Here is a 25,242-nt window from a genome sequence, read left to right on the forward strand (position 1 = left end):
ACCTGTAACCTGCTCAGGCAGCTTAATCGCCCTTTACAGAAGGTAAATAACTATTTGCAGGCAATAGCTTTATTGTAAATGGAGATATGTAACACATACCAATACTGTCTGATTACAACTATCATTGCTCTATCTGTTTCACCTCCTTGTGTAAGAAGTGGACAGCCCATTAACTGTCTGAAATACAATAGTTACACGATATACTGTAGCTGCACTTTAATTACCATATAAAAGATTTTGATTGGGATGGAAACAATACACGACCCTAATCCTTTAGGAAATAATGAGAGCATTGGAATAGATTGCTGCCTGGCAGTAATTCAAAGCTGCTACCAGGGAACAGATGAAGAAAATGTTTATTTAGAAAAACCCTGGCAGGAACAATGTTTTTGCAAGGCAAGCAGCCTGCTCTCTATACATACTCATCACTGACAGTAGACAGATAACCAAACAGAAGATCAAAGGCCAATGGAAATTGTTCATGATGATCCCCTATGTAGACTCAAAACAATTGAAGCTTCTCTCTGTAGTTTGATGGCACACATTTGTCACACATCATCCAGCTAAGGTCTACAGATTACACGTTATTCCTTTTCTCATACAGGCATACCCTGCATTAACGTACGCAATTAATGTAACCATGTATTGTTATAACTTTGTGCCCAGGACATACTTGAAAACGAGGGATGACTCTCAATGTATTATTTTCTGGTAAAACATTTTTTATAATTAAATACTGAGCTCTCCTATATGGTCAATTTACATTTCAAGTACTGTATGGCAACAATGTGACATATGCGACTAGCACATTGGAAGGATTTCCCTGCAGCACCCTTCGCCCCCTGACTTTAGGTATGAGACCATGCTCCGGTCTAGGATATTTGTGTGCAGCACGTTTGCCTCGACCAAATCTCCGCCGGCGTTTAGCCGCTACTCACATCGCCGCAGGGACTTCTCGCCGCCTGCCACATCGCCACCAAGATAAGTTCCTAGCCTTACCCTGAAAAAACCCTAATCTTAACCCCTAATAGTAACGCTACCCCCTACCCTAAGAACCTTAACCCTAGACCATTAAAAAACCTTGCCCTAAACCCCTTGCCCTAGAAAGCTGAAGCCCTTACCCTAAAATTCTTACCCTAATCCCCTTATCCTTAACCCCTTACCCTAACCAGTAAATTAACCCTTCAATTAATTTACCTTAGCAAAGCGGCCGGCGGCTGACCATTCAGTGGCGGAGCGGCTGCGGCAGAGGGTCTCTTTGTGGCCAAACACTAGCGGAGACGCGGTTATGGCGAGTAGGCCACGACCAAAATCTCTGAATCTGACCATGCTCACTCACAAACCACTTTTGAACAACATTCACTGTCATCGTATTTCCTCCTCCTATATTGTTCTTCAATAACTACGCTCAAAGTACAGGAAGCATGTAATCAGATATACTTTTTATATATATATCATTTTACTACTGTACAGCAATATTAGAAATAATTTTTAGACTGATTTTTAGCATTTCTCAGAACCCCTGTACAACAGATGCCTCATGTGACAGCGTTTTGTGTGTCCTTCTCCTCTCGTACACTAGATGTTTCACCCAGCCTGACGATGCTTATCGTCCCTATTGATTTCTGCCAGATCGCCGTAGTCAGCTTCCCAAAGCTCTCTGACCATTTCCAGAAGGAGGAACATCACTGCTGTGTTTGTTTATTATTCTATTGATAGACACATAGACAGATTGGTTTTGTATCTGACTTTAATCAACAACAGAATTTAGTTAGTTGGTTAAATAATAAAGTTTCGTGTTCCTTGGTTTACTAGGAAAGAGGAAGAAAAGCCACAAGAGCAGGGTAGTCATTTTAATCCATTTAAAAAGCGGCAAGTAGGTTAAGGGATAAGGAAGGCATGTGAAGCACAGTATGTGGGTTTCAAACAATCTGTGAAAATACATGAGCTATAGGAGATCAGAATTCAATTAATAGAATTAAAGCAAAGAAAGACTTGTTTTGTTATTGTATTTCCATGCAGTTAAGAGTGGTATAAAAAGGCTCATCGAGAGGATTTCAGGGGCCTAGGACTCTAGACAAAACCTGGGCCATGGTTCAGTTGTTGAGCATGTACAATAGGGGAGGAAATATGCTGTTTAATTCTTTAGGGAGAGGGAAGAGGGGGCACCTAAATGGAGTAAGGATTGGGTTTCTTTTGGCGAGGATGGCATCAGATTGGATTAAGAAAAACAGGCCCAAGATTAGGCCTCATTTGAACCCCAAGGAATTTTAGGAAATTAAAATGCCTGGAAGCAATGTCATTACAAGCAAGCAAATGAGCAAGGTTATGCTACACACGTCTTATTCATTGACCATCATTGACTGGTCTCCTGTTAACTAGGGGTCACCCAGTGGTAAAACTGGGGCAGTAATCTCCTAGAGATTCCAAAAGAGACAAAAAAAAAGAACAACATATTTGGGGTGGATTCCTGCATTAAGGGACTGTTTACTAGACTGCAAATGGATTTTCTATACATTTCACATATTTCTCCCCTCTCTCCCAGACTCACGGAGAGCACTGCTTTTCTCATTGAACATTGGAGCTACATGGGGTGCATACAAGGTGGATAATGTAGCGCTAACAAAATACTGTATATAGTAAGTGAATACCCAAATGTTCACTGTGAATTTGTGAATGGCGGCTGCCATTAAGTATACAAAACTGATTACCTATGTCAGATAAACACTATACAAAACAAAAGAGAATATACTCGGCGCCTAGTGATAAAGTCCATCTGTAGTGTGATAATAGTCACACTGGTGTAATATACAACCGTCGGTTGTTGTAGATAAATGTCCTGGTTGCTGCAGTCAGAATTCAGTGATGGTGAATTCTCAATGCATGAAATGAGATGAAAAAAACCTACATAGCATAATACTGTACAGTGACAGGTAAGTGAAAAAAAGGGAAAGTACATTTATTTAAAAAATATATAAAAACAAATACTGTAACAGTACAGTGTAACGCCAATATTAATTGTCTTATTGACGGCTTCCAATGACAATCCGCTGCAGTAAATAGATCCCTACCTACTAGACATAAGTAGGATAAGCGCGGTGGATAATCTGAGAGTATCCCCTCTCATAGACGTCAGGGTAGCCCAATAGTCTGCGTGGTGCGCCGCTTCCCAGACCTGCTGATGGAGAAGAGCTGACGGAGCTGGATGGTGCCTGATTCGTGCCGTTTGCTCCTACTGCCTCCCTTAGTCTCCACGGGTTCCCTCACGTCTCGCGAGAGAGTGAGAAGCCGGCTCTGGTATCCGGAGATCAGCTGGAGTTAGTCAGTAAGTGACAGCTTCGGTATGCTGAACAGTTCTGCTGTGCAGGGCCCCATTGATATTAACCCTACGCGTTTCGAGAGATACACTCTCTTCTTCACAGTTTTTTTTACATGGGGTGTATGCTTCTCTCTGCTCCTTCCTGCTGGGCGTAATACCGTATTTGGGACTCCTGCACTTCCTCTTAACTTGAGCTCCAAGGGCTAGTTTCAGAAAGCTCTATTAAATTAGGGAAAATAACTTGACGGTACTTAATACAGGAATGAACATTATGTTGCCTGACTTAACATCGTATCCTTAAAGCTAATTATATGCAAAAATAACTTCCAAACTACATCTCGTTTGCATAGGCTTAATGTCAGGTTATTGTAGCATAATGTTTCACTATCTTCCAGTAAAGCGACCTTATGCCAATTTTGGCACTGCTCCTATCCAGCCACTGGTTTGAATGGCACTTAATGCCTGATTGGGTGTGTTAACCCAGAACAAACCCTAGTGAATCTCCCAGAAGGAAGGATTGAATATATATATATATATATATATATATATGTATATATATATATATATATATATATATATATATATATATATATATATATATATATATATATATTATATATATATATATATATATATATATATATATAATATATATATATATATATAGCAACTGTAAATATTACTGTATATTAATTTGTCACTTTTTTTACGCACCATAACCTTAATATATATATATATATATATATATATATATATATATATATATATATATATATATATATATATATATATATATATATATATATATATATATATATATATACATATATACATATATATATATATATAGCAACTGTAAATTTACAGTTGCTTTATGCTTTACTGTGGAGGGTTTTAGTCACTTTTTTACCCACCATAACCTTAATAGTGGTATATATATATATATATATATATATATATATATATATATTCCCTATTGCAGAATAGTTAAGCAGTATAATGCGTGGGAACAGGACTGAAAATGCCACTCAATGCACATCTTGCCACATGTGTATGCACTTGAAGCTGCTATTCCTGGTGGCATATATATATATATGGGAAACGTGAGTAGATAGTTTAAGTAGAGTCTTACAATGTTATAAGGCAAAGACCTCCCAGGTAGCATTCTCAGAAATACTGACTAAGCCATGTGCTAGACCAGGAGATAGTTGGAGCTTAGGGGTAGATCCACAGAAGTGCGCTATAAGGTAACGTTATCTCACTGTACCGTAACCATATCCGTAATGCATAGCTCAATATGTTCAAAAAACAGTGCAAATTTAAGTGCAGACGTTGAGACTAAAATCCAACTAGGTGTCAATATCTTGGCTCTACTGGTTTATCTACTGACAAGATATTAGTGGTATATATGCAGTTGGCAGATTGGGCTGCCACCCCAGGTGGATGCTGTAAACTGTTTAACTCCTTCCAGGCTCGTCTCATCAGAGTGGCAGAATTACATGTAGAGGAAGAAACAGAACTACATAGCGCGATCTGTCTTGAAATAGACTTTATAAAAGATATATAGGCATATAAAATGTGCACTTACAATGTGCCAAAATTAAAATCGCATTTTTCACATTAAGAGTGAATCTAGGGGGTACTACGCCGTTCTCACCGCCTGCTCTCTGGCTCTGGATTTCCTCCGTCTGCAACCTGGGACTCTGAACTCCGTGTCTCCTCCGGTGCGTGTGCGTCACTGCTCAGTGGATGGTGCAGCTACGGATCCCTCACTAGACCAAAACACCACTCAACGCGTTTCGCCCAGCTCTTGCAAGCTGTCAATGGCTTCGTCAGGAGTGTGTCACTCGCCCCCGATGCACTCGCCCACGCAGCATCCGCTACCGGAGCGAGGGTGAGTGAGGGAGAAAGGAGAAACCGGGGAGCCAGAGGGGACCTGGCTACAAATATATATATCATATTTTTTTTACGTTAGTTTGTAAACATATTGGGCTGAGACTTGGGAGGGATTTGATGTCTTTTGGGCTTATCTTTCAACATTCAAATGCTATTGCATTCAAGAAATATCTCCGGGTTAAGACTGAATAACATTTACTCCAAATCAAGCAATAGTTCTGCTGCCTAATGATTCAGTGCGTGATTATAAGGAGAAATACAAATTGCAAACGCAGAATACTATTACAGTGCAGAGTGCATCCTTGTGTCTGTCTCAAAATCATTGTTGTCGCCCATTGGAAGAGGTAAGAGCTAAAAAGGAGAAGTATATGTCTGCATTGTATTGTACAGTAAATGAAGCATTCACAAAAGTAAGTCTGAGATTAATTAAAAATTGGTGAGAATAAATTTGTATAAACCGGATCATGCAAGACTTAGCCAATTACCGAGACCATATGTTTCCTCTAATTGTATATGTGTCGTATTCTTAGGCTGGGTCCATAGTGAGCTCGCCACCATGTGCGTGACGTCACCCGCGGTTTATCTGAAGCGATTTGTGGCCTGGGCAGATGCGACGGGGAGGCGTGTTGGGGGGGGGCATGGCCATGACGTCAGAGAGCTGGTTCACCCTCATTGGTCAAACCGCTCACGTGATCCGGCCGTCGCGGGCGAAATCGGTTAATTTTGTTTCCTCATATTTCACACGCTTTTGCGCGTTTTAAGGTGCACGCGCTCTAAAAACAGCCTCATAGAGGCACATATAATTGATCGTGCACGCGGCCTTAGGAAGCAATTGAATGAAGTCTGGCAGTGACACATCACAAACATGTAAGGTTGTTTAGGAATCTTATCTATGTCAGCTACTGAAATGATTGGAATGTTGTAGAACAACTTCAGTTAGAAGTGGTGATGCTCCTAGTTGGATAATGAATGCACATATACTTTGTGTCCTTCTGGAGACAAATTATTGCCCTCCTCAAGTGTTTTTTGCTTCCTTCAATTGAATATGTAAGTAACTGAAAGAGTTCTGATGTCTCTATTTCGTTTGGCAAATGATTTACGCTCATCTGTTTCTTCTGAGTATCGTTGTGACTTCTCTCAATTGTGTTGTTTGCTGACATAAAAATGGATCGCCCCATGAAGATGGAATGAATGTGTGAGCTGACTTCCCAGCCAGAATCGATATATAGCTCAAAATATCAGCCCTTCGTAAGCCATCTAAGAAGACAAAGTAGGGTCCCAGCAAGGGCATGTCAAAGGAGAATGAATGCGAGCTGCAGCCCAAGGAAAAATACCCTATTTACCTTGGCAGGCACACAAGAATACACAATAATATTCTGAACAATCAAACCTACCTCTGCAATCAGCATCACATGCCTAGAAAGTCAGAATACAAGTTTGATTTCCCACACATACAGTACTATTGCATTCAGTAGATTTAGACAAAAGAGACTCTTCTTCTAATCAATGGGGAAACAAAAGCCTTTTGCAATAAAATATTAATAGAGCAACCTACTTAAAACATTTTTTTTTTCCTCCAGTAAAATCTAACCTCCACGTCCAGGAAAAAGCTTTTAACTCAGCATGGATATGAACACTCCCTAGAGCATGCAGTATGGTTCATTTTAACCACTTCATTGTTTGATAACCTTTAATAATAAAATTGCATAGTGAGGGGAATGTTAGTGACAGATTCATTATATGTTGGATAGTGCATAAGAGCATTCATCAGTGCTTGTCTAGACTCAATGCAAGCACCCTGAAAAGACAATTGCATTCAATTAGGACAGAAAATACAGTAACTAGCTTTAGGAACAAAACCACCAACCATGGACACTATTTTTTTTAGCAGATGGACATTGCATAAGCTGTTAGTTAATTGTGCATAAGTTAGTTGTAGAGAGACAGATCCTAGCAATATTTTTGATGCAGAAGTAACAAAGCCCATATTTTTACAGAAGAAGGAAAGAAATGAGTTGAATGTAGCCAATAAATGTTTGTACTATTGAGTATGATAGATAAGTGAACTACTACACGTGGCCTTGCTTAGGTGGAAGAATCAGAAATATCCATCTTTGACACTTTATTTACAGATATTGAAACACTTTCCCAGATTATATTTCTGAGAAGCACTTTGTAGATAATGCTTGTGTAACCCCCTGTGCCTGCTATCAGCACAGGACATGGCCCCTTTAAGAATTACATTCCACCGGACCATGTGACTGTGCTTAGCCAATGGAATGACAGTTGGTGACAGTTGGAAAGGGAGCTGAGGGAGTGAGGGTGTGCAGGCCCATCCTGCACAGAGAGTCCATGCAGGACCCCTAAGGCTGCGCTTATAGTGCCGACGACAGCGACGTCGCAGAAAAACAAATGCATCAGCGCCGTCGCGTGCACTTATAGTAAGCGCGGCGCGATGGAGCGACGGAGCGACGGTTTGGTCGCGATCTCTGGAAGTCATCTCAATATGATTTTTCCAGCGACTGTAGCCTGACTTCGCTATCACTGGCACTATAAGTGTAGCCTAAGAGAGAGTGAACTGCAGAGAGAGAGAGTTGCCCCACTGGACTAGTGCATGGAGAAGGGCCCAGCAGAGACCAGGACCTGGCAGTGCAGAGGGAAGCAGGCAGACAAAGAGAGATTGGGGAGCCCAGCTGTGCATGAATTACACAAAACAAATACATTGCCGCCGTCGCGTGCGCTTATAATTAGCGCGACGCAACGGAGCGACGGCTTGATCGCGATCTCTGGAAGTCATCTCAATTTGATTTTTCCAGCGACCGTAGCCTGACGTCTCCGCCGCCGGCACTATAAGCGTAGCCTAAGAGAGAGGGAACTGCAGAGAGAGAGTTGCCCCACTGACCAGTGCATGCAGAAGGGCCCAGCAGAGACCAGGACCTGACAGTGCAGAAGGAAGCAGGCAGACAGAGGCTACTACAGAGAGAGATTAGGGAGACCACCTGTGCAGGAATTATACCAGGTTGGAGTGGGTGAGCTAACCCACAAAGGATATAAGAGAAAATACTTCCACACAGGAAGAAACAGCTATGCACTGCAGACATAGGTGTTTATGCCAAAAAGAAAGCTGATTTCGCCGGGTCACTAACATAAGCACTTTATTGCAGTCATTGTGCCATACACCAACAGCAGGAACCTCGAGGAGAACCTCTGACGCATTTCGTGCTTAAAAGCACTTTGTCACCCTCAGTAGGTGGTCACCCAAGGATAGAAAAAGAGAAAGCTCGCAATGGTGTGATATTGTAAACAAAAAATTATATTGCACACTAAAAATATAAATGTATCACTCACATTTGGCAAAAGCATTAATTTCACGGAAGAGGGCAAACAGTGGTGTGTCGCTAGGGTCTGGCTGGACCGATCGCCGCCTCCTTCACATCCGCATACGTCACTTCCTCTGACGTCTCACTTCGGGGCGGAAGCGGCTTCTGTGGCTCCTACGGTCTGCTTGGCTGCCAGAACTTGCTTTTGCCACAATCTATGGTCCTCCCAGGAGCAGCTGATTCGATTCTAAGCGTTTCGCTAGGCTTCGTCAGGAATCGTTTAGACCACCTACTGAGGGGGATACGTTAATACTTCAGAGGGTCAGTCCAAGGATCCACGTGTGAAGATCCACTAAAGGGCTCTTGTCAGAGAGAGAAGAATCTATGATACGCTATAACTATATAGTTCAACTTGTGAGTGAGACCTACACAGTTATCTTAGATATGGTTATTCATTTATTGGCTACACCATTATTTGTATTTCTATCTTTTCACATACTGTATACTTCATCACAAGATTCACCAGCGCTCCCCTTACCTGGAAGACAAAATACCACTATTTTGGACTAAAGAACAGTCCAATTCAAGGGTGTAGAGCTGCTGCTTTGTATTTCACAGTATTTCACCAATTTAATCACTATTTAGGTGAAGGTTTATATATATATATATATATATATATATATATATATATATATATATATATATATATACATATATACACTTTATTATTTGAAATAGCACTATTGTGGATATAACACTGCACTGTTTGGGTGATATACACCAGCTCGGATAGAATTCACTGTGCACATATATATTTTTATTGTACTATATAGAAGCTCCCGGTCCGCTTTTTCTTTTCTTATAGAGTAGCCGGGTTTGAATTTGGACAATGTAGGTGCACAATAAGACGCAGTCTTAAATTAAGAACAGACATTATAATGACTCTTGGACACAAGCAAATTAGACACAAATGCAAGAAGGTGCTATTTAACTGGTGTACATTATGCCCACATAAAACCAATTTAAATACCGAAATTAGGAAGAAATCCACCTCTTGGGTCATTTTACCAACCCTAGAGCAAAATGCCATTTGTGTCCTTGTTTTGTAAATTCTAAACTGATTCCTTATTTTTACTAGTCACCAACCTCCCATTTGCGCCCATTCAATAAGTTAATTCTATGGCTCCACTATCGTTAGCCAACTCTAAATAGTCCCCTTAATGATTTTCTTGGATAACTCTACTCCAACTAAACCATAATCTGCAGGTGAATGAGAAGGATTTGATGAGAGATTCCTACCTATTATGAGCTGATGGAGCAGGCAATGGTCTCTTCAAGCTACAGTATACTGTTTAACGAATGTTCGGTTCAAGATAACCCAACATAATGCTTTTGGGAGCCTATGCCCACTGACCTGCATTTAAGCAGAAATGCTGCAGGATCACTTGCACACAATCAAGTTTCTAGGACACATACTGAAAATACATCATGGGACATTGCTTTCAAAAGGCTTCAGTAAAATAATGTTATAATTGGCAATCAAAAATGTATTAACCCAGCAATGGTTTTATTCATGTATATAACTCAGCACCCTTCCACTATTATAACTATAGCGAAATCCTCCAAACATGGCAAAACTCCATTAGAAATGTCATTCTTCCTACAAAGAGCAAGTATAACTATGTTGAGTTATGACCTTCAAAGAGCCCATAACTCAGCCTTGCCAAACCTGTAATCCAATAAGCGCAACACATGGCATTATAACTAAGGCTCCAGTACAGAATTGCATTATTTTCACTACAGCTTATTCTAAATCCATCTAAATGGAATGCAATTTTTCACATATGCAAAGAGATTTCCCACACTGACATTAATCCATTGCTGAATGACAGCTTGATATTCTTTAGTGGCTTAAATTGGAAAGAAAATAGCTTTTACATTGTTGTGCCGTCTGTTAATTCTTGTCAACATTTTGTGATACCTGCCCATATTTCATATCCATAATGAAGCAGGTTTTAAGACTACACCATTTTAACATGGATGCTGCAGCTTCCTGCATTTTAAACACAGGGTGTATTGAAACCAGGAGGACATAATATACTGTAGGTGTTTCCGAGAAATTCTCGCAGTGCAAGCCCTAGTTGATAAATGTGCCTTGCGTGCTAAGCTAGTACGGATGTCATAAGGCCATGTTAGTTAGTTCTGGGGGCTCTGTCTTTGTTCGTGTTCATAAATCTTACCCAGCATATTTGCATTACAATTTGACGTTTTTGCAATGATTACTTTTTCTACATAGAAACTCGCAGCAAATTGTCAGCACTCGAAAAACAAAAGTGTTGTGAAACTATTGATTAAAGAAGAAGCCTTTTTTTTGTCTTTGACCCCCTCTAGCTCCACACCAAGAAATAAACTGCAAGTGCATATAAAATCAGGCTATGCATACATGCTTATACAACATCCTATGGGGCTGATGCATCAATTGCTGATACAGGTTATGCATGTGCACCTGTATGTGTTTTGTTTCTACAGGAAAAAAGAGAACAAACCAACAACATTCTTAAATTTCTCCAACAGTTCCTGATACCAATTAACCCTTCCCCAGTACTAAATAATAATAATAACATGTTCTTGTATAGCGCTGCTAGTTTTACGTAGTGCTTTACATTTTGCAGGCACAGATCCCTGCCCCGTGGGGCTTACAATCTATTTTTTGGTGCCTGAGGCACAGGGAGGTAAAGTGACTTACCCAAGGTCACAAGGGGCTGATACCGGGAATTGAACTCAGTGACGGTCAGTGTCGTTACTGAGCCATTTCTTCTCTCTGCTCATTTATGTACCTTGTATGAATATCATTACCAGTTATGCTATAATCAGCTTGCAGACATACAATACTATCCTAACCATAAACCTACCGTCAGGTTTTTACATCTGGTGGCTAACCTGGCAGGTTTTTGCCACCTCACACCTGGCAGAAGTTTTGGTGCATGTTGGAGATGTACAGCACAGAAGAACTTGATGTATCCCATTATAAAGTGTGTGTGCGCCAGGAAAATCCTATTCACATGCCTTGAGCTTCTACACACAGGGAGAACTGATGGCACAAGATCAAAATATTTAAGTCTGTAAAACTTGGGTAACACCTGTGTCAACAAAATTTAGCAGATTTACCATTGCTTTCCATTTTTTCCTTCCATCAATCTGATGTAGTTTTGCTCCAGTTTTGCAGTTGGGAGACTTTCCTAAATAAACTGAAGACTGTAGATTCCTTTCTTCTCTGTATGTCATGTAATGCTTTTGAATTTGTGTATATTGATAATGTGGAAATTATAGATATCAATGGAATAAATGGTTTGAGCTGTTGTGCAACATAAAAAAAAAATCCTATATACCCATTAAGAGAAAATATATACCGTTGAGTGCCAAACTATGCATCTTATATGGGAATAGAGATTTGATGGGAACCTGGAGGTGGCAGTGAGATTTAGAGAGTAGCAACTGTGTTGCTTGTGCCTCGACTGTCAGTGGAAACTCGGCTTATTTATAAACTTGTATATTACCACACAATAGTGTGAGAATTAAATTGGCCAGACATTAATATTTTTAACTGAAGTTTGAAAATACTAGGACAATTTGATGACAAAATCCCAAAAATGTAGTTTCGTTGGTGAATCCTCTGTGTTTTGCATCTTTGTCCTATTAGGTTTAATCAGCAATCCCTTTATCAGTATCAGGGAGACATAAGTAGAGCTCAAACTGACTTGATATCAATCTCATTCCAGCTGCATTTATCGGCACAGGTGGGGGTTTTTTATCCACCAATTATTATTTGTTTGTCATCATTCCTTTTCCCCCACTCAAATGGCAAAACAGTCAATGCCCAGAATGACCAGTTTCAGGGTTCGGATCATAGTTGATCCCCGAAGGGATATCAATGCAGGCGTTCAACCAAATGACACCACCACGATGCACGTTTCACCCACCTTGTGTAACGCACCAGGGGCTTCTTCGGGTTTCCCCCCTCATCTCATGGACTGGATATTATTTAGGCTTCCAAATACCGGAAGTATCACAAGGCAAAATATGTTAACCCCTTTCACTCATCCAAGAGGGGAGCAACTAATCATAAGATGTGAAAATTCACATTATAAATGACAAAATGCCTTTTGTTTTCAGGGTCATAATTTCTGATGATAGATTTATGTTAAAAAAATCCTTTGTTTAATTTGCCTTGAAGTTTGTTCTATGTAACCTAGACCCCATGGGTATTTTAGGTAGTACAGTACAATTCCAATAGTCCACTATCTTACAGTATAGTTTGGAACTTCTGATAGTTCTGAATCTAATGGCTCACTCACTACCCGGATGAGTTTTGGTAGCGGAGTGAGTCTTTTGCTGCTTTGCATTCTGGTCCACCATTTTCCGTACTGCCGAACATAATGTGCTGTGTTTATTACACTCAATCTTTATATTTTTAACCCATCCATCATATACAATAGCTTCTAACACGAGCAGAGGTAACAGAGGTGGTCGCGGTGCAAAAAAAAGCATATAACCGTGACAATATACAGTATCAGAAATTGGACATTATAAAACGGCTCGAAAAAGGCGAGAATCAAAGTGTTATTATGAATGAGTTCAACACTGGATCATCCTCAATTTATGACATTTGGAAACAGAAGGACCAATTGTGATTATTAGTAGCTGAATCAGATTCCACTGGAGGTGTTGCTATGTGACAAACATTGAAAAAGCCTAAGTTGTATCCATTAGATAGTATTTTGTATAATTGGTTTATGGCTAAGCGGTTTGAAAGAAAGACAATAACCGCGCCAATGCTAATTGAAAAAGCGATAGAGTTTCAGCATGAAATGCAGATCACTGACCAGTGTACATTATCTGAAGGGTGGATACGTATTTTTAAGGAACGTTATTGCATCCGTAAGTGCGATATTTGCAGAAAGCAAAGATCTGCCGATAGCGAGGCTACAGAAAAGTACAGCGAGTTTTAAGATACTTTAGTTGAGGAGCATCATTTATTGCCTTGAAAATGTACAATGCTGATGAAACTGGGCTCTTATGGGATGGTTTGCCCAACAGCACTGGTGGAGCTGAAAAAACTGCTCGGGGTTTCAAGATGGATAAGAATAGGTTCACGGGTCTTGTTTGTGGTAATGGTTCTGGTTCACATAAATTGAAACGTTTTGTTATTGGTAAATTCACGAAAACCTTTAAATTTAAAAAGAATCACACATTTGTTCATTATCTATCATGCCCAAGCAAATGCTTGGATGAATGCAAAGATCTTTTTGGAAAAAAAAATTTTGATCACTTTGTGCCCGCAGTGAAAGAGAACATTAGAAAACGAGGCTTCCCTGATGATAGCAAGGCTATTCTTTTATTAGATAATTGTAGGGCTCATCCTACGGCTTCAGAACTTATTTGTGGGAATTGCTTTGTCACACATCTGGACAGGGTGTAGGGTTGAGATAACCCAAAAGAAATCCTATTTGCACTCCCTTCTACTATAAATGGCTGGGAAGAATTCAATCCCTGGGTAAAAAACCCCATACACCATATGACAGAGATATATATAAAAACAGTTTATTTAACACATATGCAAAGACAACTACAAATATTAAAAGAAACAGGGAGTGGGTGCAGGGAGTGGGTAGAGCAGTGTAGGTATATATAGTACGCTGTAATTAAGCAGCTGTAATTATTGTATGTATAACCTGTCTGTCATCTGCAACGGTACTAGCAGTATGTATTCAATAATGCACGCTGTGTAAGACATATATAACACAGCAATACAAACACCAGTTAAACTAGTAGTATCTTTGCATATGTGTTAAATAAACTGTTTTTATATATATATCTCTTTCATATGGTGTATGGGGTTTTTTACCCAGGGATTGAATTCTTCCCAGCCATTTATAGTAGAAGGGAGTGCAAATAGGATTTCTTTTGGGTTATCTCAACCCTACACCCTGTCCACTTGTACTTATCTCCCGTATGCACCCCTATCTATATGTACATATCCTTGATAACCTTTTGGTGAGCGACATTACAACCTTTTTCAGTGCTTGTCACACATCAGCCAGCAAGCGTCCCATCATTGATACAGCCAATGGATGAAGGCGTGATTCAGACGTTCAAGACCACCTACAGGGGATTTCTTGTGTGTGCCCAATTTAGTGAACGCTGAGCGTACAAGAGTTTCAGTCTACGTTAAATATTAAAGATGCTATTTATGCTGCAGCGTTAGCATGGAAAGATGTAAAAAGTGTAACCCTGCGAGGTGCCTGGTAAAAATGTATGGCCGTATTATTTTTGTGGATTGCTCTTCAGACGAGGAGGAGTTTGAGGGTTTTAATGTTTTCGAACGCCCTTTCAATAACATTTTGCTAATTCTTGAAGAAGATCCTGCTGCGAATCTGGTCAGCAAACTTACCGAAGACGAAGTGGATAAGGAGAGAGGTTTAATATCGATAACGACATCCCGGTAGTAGAATTTTTTTAGTGATGAACAAATAATTCAAAGTGTCATTAATCCTGCGATGCTTCGGGAAATGGAAGAAGAGGCGGAAGAAAAAAAGACTAAATGCAAATCGCCTGGCGTCAGACCATAGCGTTTATTCAAAAGTTTGTTGAATTTGCATAGTGTAATAATCACTACAATGTCGCACAAGTAATGAACCTGCATATTAAATAGAATCATTTCTATCAGGAAAAAGCAGCATCCACTAAGCAGTCAGAGACATGTTTAAGAGGTATCAAAGAAGGTCTCTTCAACCCCGGCAACCCAAACAGTACTCCGACTACAGCTACTCCTGATTCAATTATTGTTTCTGATGTCGAGTCTCAGGATATGCCAATGGCTTCTTCTTTGGATAATGAAGTCAACATTGAAGTTAACCCTGATGACCCATCATCCCCTGTGGCAAATGAACCTACAGTACAATGGATTGATCAGATAATTAGTTGTTCAGCTACAGCAAGTTTTTAGTGTATAAGTGAATATTCTTTAAGTTTAACAAGTGAATGCTGTACAATAACCTGCTGCTCTGCATCATTTCTGAAGTAATCTCTAAAATATTGCTCAGTAAAATACTGTATTTGAAGGTATTACTTTATTAGTACTGTACTGTATTACTGTAGTTTATATACTAAATTAAAGTTTATTATGTAGGCTACTTCGGTTACTGTACTTATAAATATTTTACTACTGTATACTAATGTAAAAAAAAGTTAAAGGATCTTAAATTGTCTAGGGTTATTGCTAGGAGTGACACCCAATAGTCCGGAATATCCAACAATCAAAGTCCAAATTGTGCCGGACTATCGGAATTGTACTGTATATGACTGTTTATTGTGTCACAGATGGCTACTTCTCACCTAGATGTGGATGACCTTATCGCCGCGGATGATGATATTGCAGTTTATGCATTTGTGACAAGGCAGCAGGTTCACCTTCCCATCAGAGGAGGTAACAGAACTAATTTACTTTGGCAAAGGGAAATACACTTCACCCAAAAGGATTAAACAGCGAGATGAATTGTAAATGTTTTCGATTACAGCTGTGATAGCAATGCACAATATTCATCCATTATCTTTATTATTTTAGAAATAGGCGAACCATTGGATCCTAGTGCTATACCTCAAGAATTAAATCTCAGTGGCCCGGAATAATCTCCAAATGCTTTAGAACGTATACAGGTGCGCCAACGAGTATTCTAAAACTTGCCTTGTAAAATCTGGGGCAATCACCAACAAGACCCAGGTACATGCTGGGTACATGCTGGGTACATGCTGCAACATTTCAGTGACATTTCTGCAGAAACTAATGGCCCATCGGATTAACACAGCAGTGGTCCCTGGCAGTCCAATTCAGTTTGAATGGGACTGCCAGGGATCCCCGCTGTTAATCCGATGGGCCATTAGTCTATCTGCAGAAATGTCACTGAAATGTTGCAGCATGTACCCAGCATGTACCTGGATCTTGTTGGTGATTGCCCCAGATTTGTTTTAGAATACTCGTCGGCACTACAGTATTGTACTTTCTTGCATATGATACACTTGTATCCTCTCTGCTCTAATCATGTAACTGCAGCCTATTTAAATACATCTGCTACTGTTATGATTGTGGTATATCTTACCCCCTGTGCCTTAGTAAGATTTGATATACGATTGTCTGGCAACTTCACCATTGTGCAAATACACCGTGAGGCTATAATGATAGTGTTGTTAAGTCATATGTGATAATGAGTTATGTTAGCATATTCTAATTAATTGGTTGAACTTTCGGGTCTGTGACCTAACAATTACAGCGACTATACTTGTAACGGGTATTCCCCCCCCCCAATCGCAGATCTGATGTGGGTGCAAGGAACATACGGTGTTACCATAGGTGTGGTGCATTACCTGTTGGCTCGCAGGAGGGCTGAGCTTCCGCCACGGGGAACCTGGGGCAATTATACTAGGGGTAACCACTTACTCAATTCAGCGCCTCCACCTGCGATGGCTCCCACCAGAGGGGGAGTGGTTCCTCGCAGGACAATACAATAATCACATACACGGGAATATATATACAGTACCGACACACTTTATTGCAGTGTGGTCGGTACCGCAAGCCGGGAAATCTCCCGGCTTGCTTGTGGCCGCCCCTCGGCGTGCCGCGCGTCATAGACGCGCGGTCACGCGTCTTCGGGAGCGTGCGCCCCCTGCACGCGCGTCCAGGGGCTCCCCGAGGGAGCCCTGGTGTCCCGCGATCGCGGGACAGCGGCAGGGGGTTCCGGGGGACCCGGCGGACCCGGCAGCGGTAGGGAGAGCGCCCCGATCGGAGGGCGCTCTTCCGCTGCTTCGGCGCACGCCCGTCACTCTCGGGCGCGCGCCAGGCTACTGCTGCGGCAGAGAACGGGCAAATGCTCGAATAAACTCTGCCGCAGCAGTATTAACGAGTGACTTTACTAACAAGCAATATAACATATCACGCAATACCTTTATATAACCTGTGTCCCTCTCTAGAGGAGACACCTACGGCGTCGCGCAGGACGCTTCCCCAACACCAGGTGATCCCACCCAGTGTCCCGAGAATCCCACCCAATGTCCCGCACTCTTGGAGAGAACGTGCGTGACTGCGCAGTCACAGTTACACTAAGGGGCCCGTTGGTGCACTTATGACTGTATGGTACCTGCCGAGCACTCCGGTACTCGGATCAGCAACTGGCTTCGCAAAGGGTCAGACGTGTGATGAATCCGTCTGATCCTCCAACCGAACTCCTTTGTACGCAGACCGCCAGGGCGGTCTCCCTCTGGAATAGTCTCTGTGGACCCCAACGTGGGTCCGAACCGCTTTACAGGAACCGCAGCGTCCGCTGAGTCCCTAACTAACACTTGGTACTAATGTGACAGGAACCCTAACCTAGGGCCTGTCCCTGTGGTACCGCAACCTAAAGTGGCTTTGGGGAAAACTCCTAGAGGCCTACCGGGGTTAATAACCTGCCCCACTCCCCTAACTCTTCCCAGCCTTGACTGTACTTACTAAGACCTAACGAGTCCCAGCGCCTACAGCAGCAAGCTGTAGCTCACTGGAGGCTGCAGCCAACGTGCTGCGCAACACTGTGCCTGCCTGTCAGACCTCACAGCACTAACAGCCGTGACTCTGACAAGGCAGCACTCTATACTAAGGGCAGCGTCCCTATCTTGAGCCTCCCTAAGCACTTACCCACTAAACTAGTGGGGAGTTGGGGCCTACCTGGGGTGTAGGTACCTATATGGGGCAGGAGCTGCACTCGCTCCCCGCACCCTTCCCTCAAAGCTCCCTGACTCCAACTCTCTGTAACCTTCCTTTCCCAGCTCCCACTAATGTAAGTGGCAGGGTCCCTAACCTGAGGGCTGCCCCTGGCAACACTCACCTTACTGGGGAGCTGAGCTATCTCGGGCCCTGGGGGTGCTGGCCTAGTACAGGGAGTCCCTGACTCCTGTACCCTACCTCCTTCCCTGGGCTGCTCCGGTCTCTGACTGCCTAACGTGCTGTAACTGACAAAAACCCTGTCTGCACACAACATTGTTGCAACTCTGCAGCATGAGAATCTGCCAGCTCTATTGGCTTCAATGCTGCCTGTGACAAGGGTGAAAGTGCAGTCCCCAGAGGCTGCTGGGAATTGTAGTCCTTGGCAAAGCTCTTTTCTATGGGGACCGTGTGTGCGATCTTTACTGCGCATTGGCGAAGCTCGCGCCAAAACCAAGAGGGCGGTACCCGCCGGGAGAAGTCGCCGTCCCCTTCCCCCACTGCCTTCCCCCACTGGGTAAGGCAGGGGGCAAAGGAAAATCAGGGGAACCGGGGGTGACCACCTTACACTCTCCCCCTGGTGAAAATACCAACGTCCCCGCTTGGAGAACAGCGTCACATTACAGAAAGTTGCACAATAAAAATGCATTGCATAAACAGTACAACGTAACATATTGACTGTAACATCACTGATACATGGCATATCACACACAGTAATACCCGAAGCCAGCTGAGTGTTAGCTGCTTGCTGAGACCATTTGTGGGGTGCCCCTAACTTATCATGTGGGGGTACCTCACTTTTGCGTCCGTGAGCCCCCCCGGGGTGAATCTCTCGGAGAGCACACTATGGGATAACAGTCACTGGTTCTACGCTACTTCCTCCCCCTGGTGGACGGAATAGCACAGTGTCCTTTAACCAGGCCTTTACCCGGCCATCTGCGGCATGGATGCGGTAGGCCAGGAGGCCGGGACCTTTCCCGCGGTCCACTACCTGGCGAATGAGTCGCTCCTTTTTGGGCTCAAAGGAGGCCAGTCTCCCTGAATCTTTCCCTACACAGTCCTTGTCCCTACGAACTTGCGAGGCTTCCACTGGGAAGCGAGAAATGGATAACGTCTCTTTTCTCAAAGTCTCTGTTTCACCCTGCAAGGGGCAAAGGGTTGATACCTTACCACTGCAGTGATTCCCGGTGGCCAACAGGTCCTCGGGGATGCTGTCAGTTCCCACTTCAGCTGTCTTGGGACATGTCCACAACACTTCTGGGACAGTCCACTCACTGGCTTGAAACTCGGGAGCGTTGGATCCCAGTCCTGGGACCATTTGAGTCGGAGCGCAGGGGCTCACACTCGGTTCACGTGTGCTGACACCTGGATGTCCAGCTACATTCTTCTGCTCCGCATGAACGGTAGTTGGAGCATTTTTCACGGTCACCTCCACCGGAGCCTGTGGGGAGCAAGGGGGTTCCTTACCACTCTGCTGGCTTGCGATGGGTTTCTCTTCATCTGGAACGATAGGCGGTAGGTACTGGTCCGCTCGTACTGCGGGACAGCTATCTTCTAGGGGGGACACCTCCGGGAGGACGCGATGTCGAGTGGAGCCATTCACCCTGGTGTCCAGACTTAAGAAGCTATCGTGCTCCGCAGTCACCTGAGGCTCACACCCAACACCCCTGGGGCAGTCAACTCACCCTTGTCTTCATTAGCAGGTACTGATCCCACGCCTGGGACCGATGGTACCTCTGTAGGCCGGACTGGCCGTTGTAGGGCACACGGGCCCACAGCATCTGGATGTACTGCAACTGAGGTAGGTGATTCTTTGTCTCCAACTTCACTGGGGTGTTCCGCCGGCTGGTGCATCACCACGAGTGGCTGGTCGATGGAATCACTGAAAGAAGATGGGAGTACAGACACCTTACCCTGTGATTCCTCTGTCTCCTCTGTATTACTGCTGGGGTGGTTCGCCGGTAGGCGTATCGCCACCGATGGTTCGTACTTTTCCGTAGCTGGCTGGGCCTCAGTTCTTCCCGCTTGGTTGCAACGGGGAACTAGGGCAGCCTTGTCTGACAGCTCCTCCACCACCGTGGTTGAGGTAGAGCAGTTAACAACATCTTCATCTCTGGGTTCTGCCATCTGAGATTCCTGCTTGGGATCTGGGACTGTAGACTGCAGCAGCACAGGCTTTAGAAACTGTGCTCCGCAACAAGCACACTTGGGACCCCAGGTCGGTTTGCCACCTGGGAAGTCACACTGGTCACAAACACATCTTATGCACCCGTCATCAGCCACCACTGCCACCCGCCATTCTATTGGTAGCCTAAAGGGGTTAAAGTCCATACCACCAGATAGATTCAAATCCTTTTGTAGGCACGGGCACAGAAGAAAGGGTATTTTCCCTCCTTTTGTCCGCCATGCTCCATACAACTGCAGGTGTGTTTCTCTACATTCTGTACTGTCTTTAGTGGGAACAGCGGTTGCTGATCGCTGTTCACGGAGCTTGCTCCCCCTGGTGGACTGTAAAGGAGGGGCACGCTCTATCACTGAGTGGGTCTGGCTCTGCACTGAGTCACTCACATTGGGGGGGCGGAGCTCTGGTTTTCCCGCCAGTCCTGGGCAGATTTTTGCAACACAAGTTAGTGCAGGCTTGCAGTCAGCAGCACATGTGCTCTCCTGCTTTGGCGGGAGACGCCATTTTAGGTGTGACTCCCTTGATGAGGGAGCCTCCATTTTGATCACAGTTCTGGTAATCTCACTAAGGCTCTCTGAGTATGCAAGAGGGTAGCCTTCTGGTGGGGCCCCTGGGAAATGTAAGGTCGGAGGGACATTTTCCCGGCATATTTCCTGATCCGTTACTAGCCATAGTCTACTACACTGGTCAGTGGGGTTGTACCGGTGCTCTATCCTCTTCCACCTTTGGTCTATGCCCAGGAGTCTCCCTAGGGCCTCACAAATTTCCTTCAACTTCACTGCACTACTGGGAACATCCCCTACTACTAGCACATGTCGCGGGGATACTTCTGTCCTCTTGGTTCGTTCTGGGGCCTCATGGCTTGCGGGCCCAAACATGGTGAAAAATATAAATTGGACAATTTAGAAAAAATGAAAACAGGGCACCCCAAGTCTATCTCAGCAGCGCCTCCAAATGTAACGGGTATTCCCCCCCCTAATCGCAGATCTGATGTGGGTGCAAGGAACATACGGTGTTACCATAGGTGTGGTGCATTACCTGTTGGCTCGCAGGAGGGCTGAGCTTCCGCCACAGGGAACCTGGGGCAATTATACTAGGGGTAACCACTTACTCAATTCAGCGCCTCCACCTGCGATGGCTCCCACCAGAGGGGGAGTGGTTCCTCGCAGGACAATACAATAATCACATACACGGGAATATATATATTAACGAGTGACTTTACTAACAAGCAATATAACATATCACGCAATACCTTTATATAACCTGTGTCCCTCTCTAGAGGAGACACCTACGGCGTCGCGCAGGACGCTTCCCCAACACCAGGTGATCCCACCCAGTGTCCCGAGAATCCCACCCAATGTCCCGCACTCTTGGAGAGAACGTGGGTGACTGCGCAGTCACAGTTACACTAAGGGGCCCGTTGGTGCACTTATGACTGTATGGTACCTGCCGAGCACTCCGGTACTCGGATCAGCAACTGGCTTCGCAAAAGGTCAGACGTGTGATGAATCCGTCTGATCCTCCAACCGAACTCCTTTGTACGCAGACCGCCAGGGCGGTCTCCCTCTGGAATAGTCTCTGTGGACCCCAACGTGGGTCCGAACCGCTTTACAGGAACCGCAGCGTCCGCTGAGTCCCTAACTAACACTTGGTACTAATGTGACAGGAACCCTAACCTAGGGCCTGTCCCTGTGGTACCGCAACCTAAAGTGGCTTTGGGGAAAACTCCTAGAGGCCTACCGGGGTTAATAACCTGCCCCACTCCCCTAACTCTTCCCAGCCTTGACTGTACTTACTAAGACCTAACGAGTCCCAGCGCCTACAGCAGCAAGCTGTAGCTCACTGGAGGCCTTGTGCCTGCCTGCCTCACAGCACTAACAGCCGTGACTCTGACAAGGCAGCACTCTATACTAAGGGCAGCGTCCCTATCTTGGGCCTCCCTAAGCACTTACCCACTAAACTAGTGGGGAGTTGGGGCCTACCTGGGGTGTAGGTACCTATATGGGGCAGGAGCTGCACTCGCTCCCCGCACCCTTCCTTCCCTCACAGCTCCCTGACTCCAACTCTCTGTAACCTTCCTTTCCCAGCTCCCACTAATGTAAGTGGCAGGGTACCTAACCTGAGGGCTGCCCCTGGCAACACTCACCTTACTGGGGAGCTGAGCTATCTCAGGCCCTGGGGGTGCTGGCCTAGTACAGGGAGTCCCTGACTCCTGTACCCTACCTCCTTCCCTGGGCTGCTCCGGTCTCTGACTGCCTAACGTGCTGTAACTGACAAAAACCCTGTCTGCACACAACATTGTTGCAACTCTGCAGCATGAGAATCTGCCAGCTCTATTGGCTTCAATGCTGCCTGTGACAAGGGTGAAAGTGCAGTCCCCAGAGGCTGCTGGGAATTGTAGTCCTTGGCAAAGCTCTTTTCTATGGGGACCGTGTGCGCGATCTTTACTGCGCATTGGCGAAGCTCGCGCCAAATCCAAGAGGGCGGTACCCGCCGGGAGAAGTCGCCATCCCCTTCCCCCACTGCCACAGGGGTAAGGCAGGGGGCAAAGGAAAATCAGGGGAACCGGGGGTGACCCCCTTACATCTTATATACACTAAGCCAACAAATCACATTTTATATGCACCTGACAAAATGACTTTGCTCCTGAAATGTTGTGTGATCTAAACTGATAACTAAATAAAGAAAAGTATCAATGTTTATTGTTTGCACCACAATACCTGTGTGCAGCGGCTGTTTGGTGCTATCAATTCGATATCGGCTACCGCCCAAAAATAACACCTACTTATATTACACTAGAATACCCAAAAACATCTGCCAGGGATTAAAATAGACACCACAGAGGAAAAAATAAAAACATTGTTATTTCCTTGGTGTAGGTTTAAGAAAGAAAAAAAAGAAAATTAATAATTATGATTTTAGAACAATGTAGCATCATAATACAAAGATGTCTGCATTCAAGGACCAAAATCAGGGCGATTTGGTGTTCTGGACTAAAAATTGCATTTTGGTGAAAAAGTGTTAATGTTACCAGGGAAAGTCTAGGTGCCAAAAATCTGTGAGACTGAGTCTAACTCAGTGAGACTCACAGAAAGTCAGTAATAGCCGACAGGCCCCCATAATATGATTACAGTTTGGAAAGCTTTTCAAATGAGATGATTGCTTTTATACTTTCCTACTAGTTTGGGGAAATGTATTTACTTCAAATGTATACATTTTTTTTTAATCTACTCTAGATTCCTCTCCTTCCTCCCAGGAGAACTCATTTACTTTTGCAGCGTAGCCGTCTATGAGAGCCCTTAGTATTTCCAGCCCTCACGCTGCACTGAATTTCACTTCTTAACAAGGCTTAAAGCTTACCCACAAGCTCTTGCATTCAGAATAAGTACGGTTTTCTGCATGCCTGGCCAGCCTGTCTTTTTGTAAGTGCTTATGCGACATATGCAAGTGATAAAATGCTAAACAATGGTGTGTCCTTGTGACCTACATTGGAATGTTATTAAAATAAAGAAAGAGAAATGTTTTGATGGAACACATATTTTTCCATGTGTACATAAAGTTGCCTCTTTTAATCCTTTTTCAACTCACACATATTACGTTGTCTACAGAATTCGACACTATATAATACAGGTGTTGTGATCCAATGTATGTACAAATGTTGCTACTATAAATATGATATTGACTGTTAAATCATTATGCATCATTAAATATATACTAATACTTCTTGTCAAGCTCTTGGAAAGACTATTCACAAGCTTACGCAGGTATCTAAGACCCCTGACTACAAATCTTGTGAAAAAGCACAGATCTAGAAGACATACAATACAATACAATACACTCACTGACTACTAGGACAAATCTCAAAAGCGGGATAAATGCCAAATCAAAAAAATATATTTAATACAAGCACAAGGTATATACATGGAGCAGTGCGACACAAGCAAAATGATATAGCACAAAAAACTCAAAACATACAGACGAGACCACAACTATTCTAAAGCTTGCCTTATACTAGCCCGGTTACATTCTGGGTATGTGCTGGGTGTAACCTGTCTAGTTTAAGGCAAGTTTAAGGCATTTCTGCAATGACTAATGACCCATAGGATTACCACAGCAGGGGTCCCTGACAGTCCCATTCAGTTTGAATGGGACTGCCAGGGACTCCCGCTGTTAATCTGATGGGCCATCAATCAATGTAGAAATGCTGGGTCTAGTTTAAGGCAAGTTTAAGGCATGTATCCAGCATGTACCTGGGTGTACCTGGGCCTTTTTGGCGATTGCCACTGGTTTGTGTTAGAATAGTCGCAGTCTCTGCTGTACAGTAGGTAGCATAGGGACATACCCCAGGGATAGGGAGTGGGAAAACAAGGGTAGGCGGGGGAGAAAAGGGGGAAATAAGGGGGGTAACATTTCAGGGAAAACCCCTTCCTCGGGCCCATTCCCTCATGTCCCAAAAGGATATAAGGTACTTCCCATACCCCAGTACCCCCAAATATATTGACTTGGGTACTGCTGGAAGTTACTGCTTACTCAGTATAATCTGGGCCACTTAAAAAAAGGGGGGGGGGCACAGTGTATATCTGGGATAGATATTGCTTTGCTGCTATGAGCTATGTAAGAGTTCAACTGGTTAAATATACTTTGAAATGTTATATACCTATGATTAATTGATCCTGTATATATTTTAAGAACTGATATTTATTGCCCCATGTTTAGAAACGCTGCTTTTATTTGG

At 43.6% G+C, this 25,242-nt stretch overlaps 1 protein-coding gene and 1 long non-coding RNA gene across 5 annotated transcripts in view; one reads left to right on the forward strand and one right to left on the reverse strand.

The window, feature by feature from the left end:
- The window catches only part of GALNT14 (polypeptide N-acetylgalactosaminyltransferase 14), a 500,522-nt gene that overhangs the window by 351,615 nt on the left and 123,665 nt on the right, over positions 1-25,242 (reverse strand). The gene's annotated exons all lie outside the window — the stretch shown is intronic.
- Positions 7,525-25,242, forward strand: part of LOC142492632 (uncharacterized) — a 32,511-nt gene continuing 14,793 nt past the window's right edge. Inside the window, exon 1 of the long non-coding RNA XR_012800864.1 lies at positions 7,525-8,949. This is a non-coding gene — a long non-coding RNA (uncharacterized LOC142492632). The remainder of the gene's footprint in view (positions 8,950-25,242) is intronic.

Source organism: Ascaphus truei, chromosome 4, assembly GCF_040206685.1.
Source record: "Ascaphus truei isolate aAscTru1 chromosome 4, aAscTru1.hap1, whole genome shotgun sequence".
Taxonomy (NCBI): Eukaryota; Metazoa; Chordata; class Amphibia; order Anura; family Ascaphidae; genus Ascaphus; species Ascaphus truei.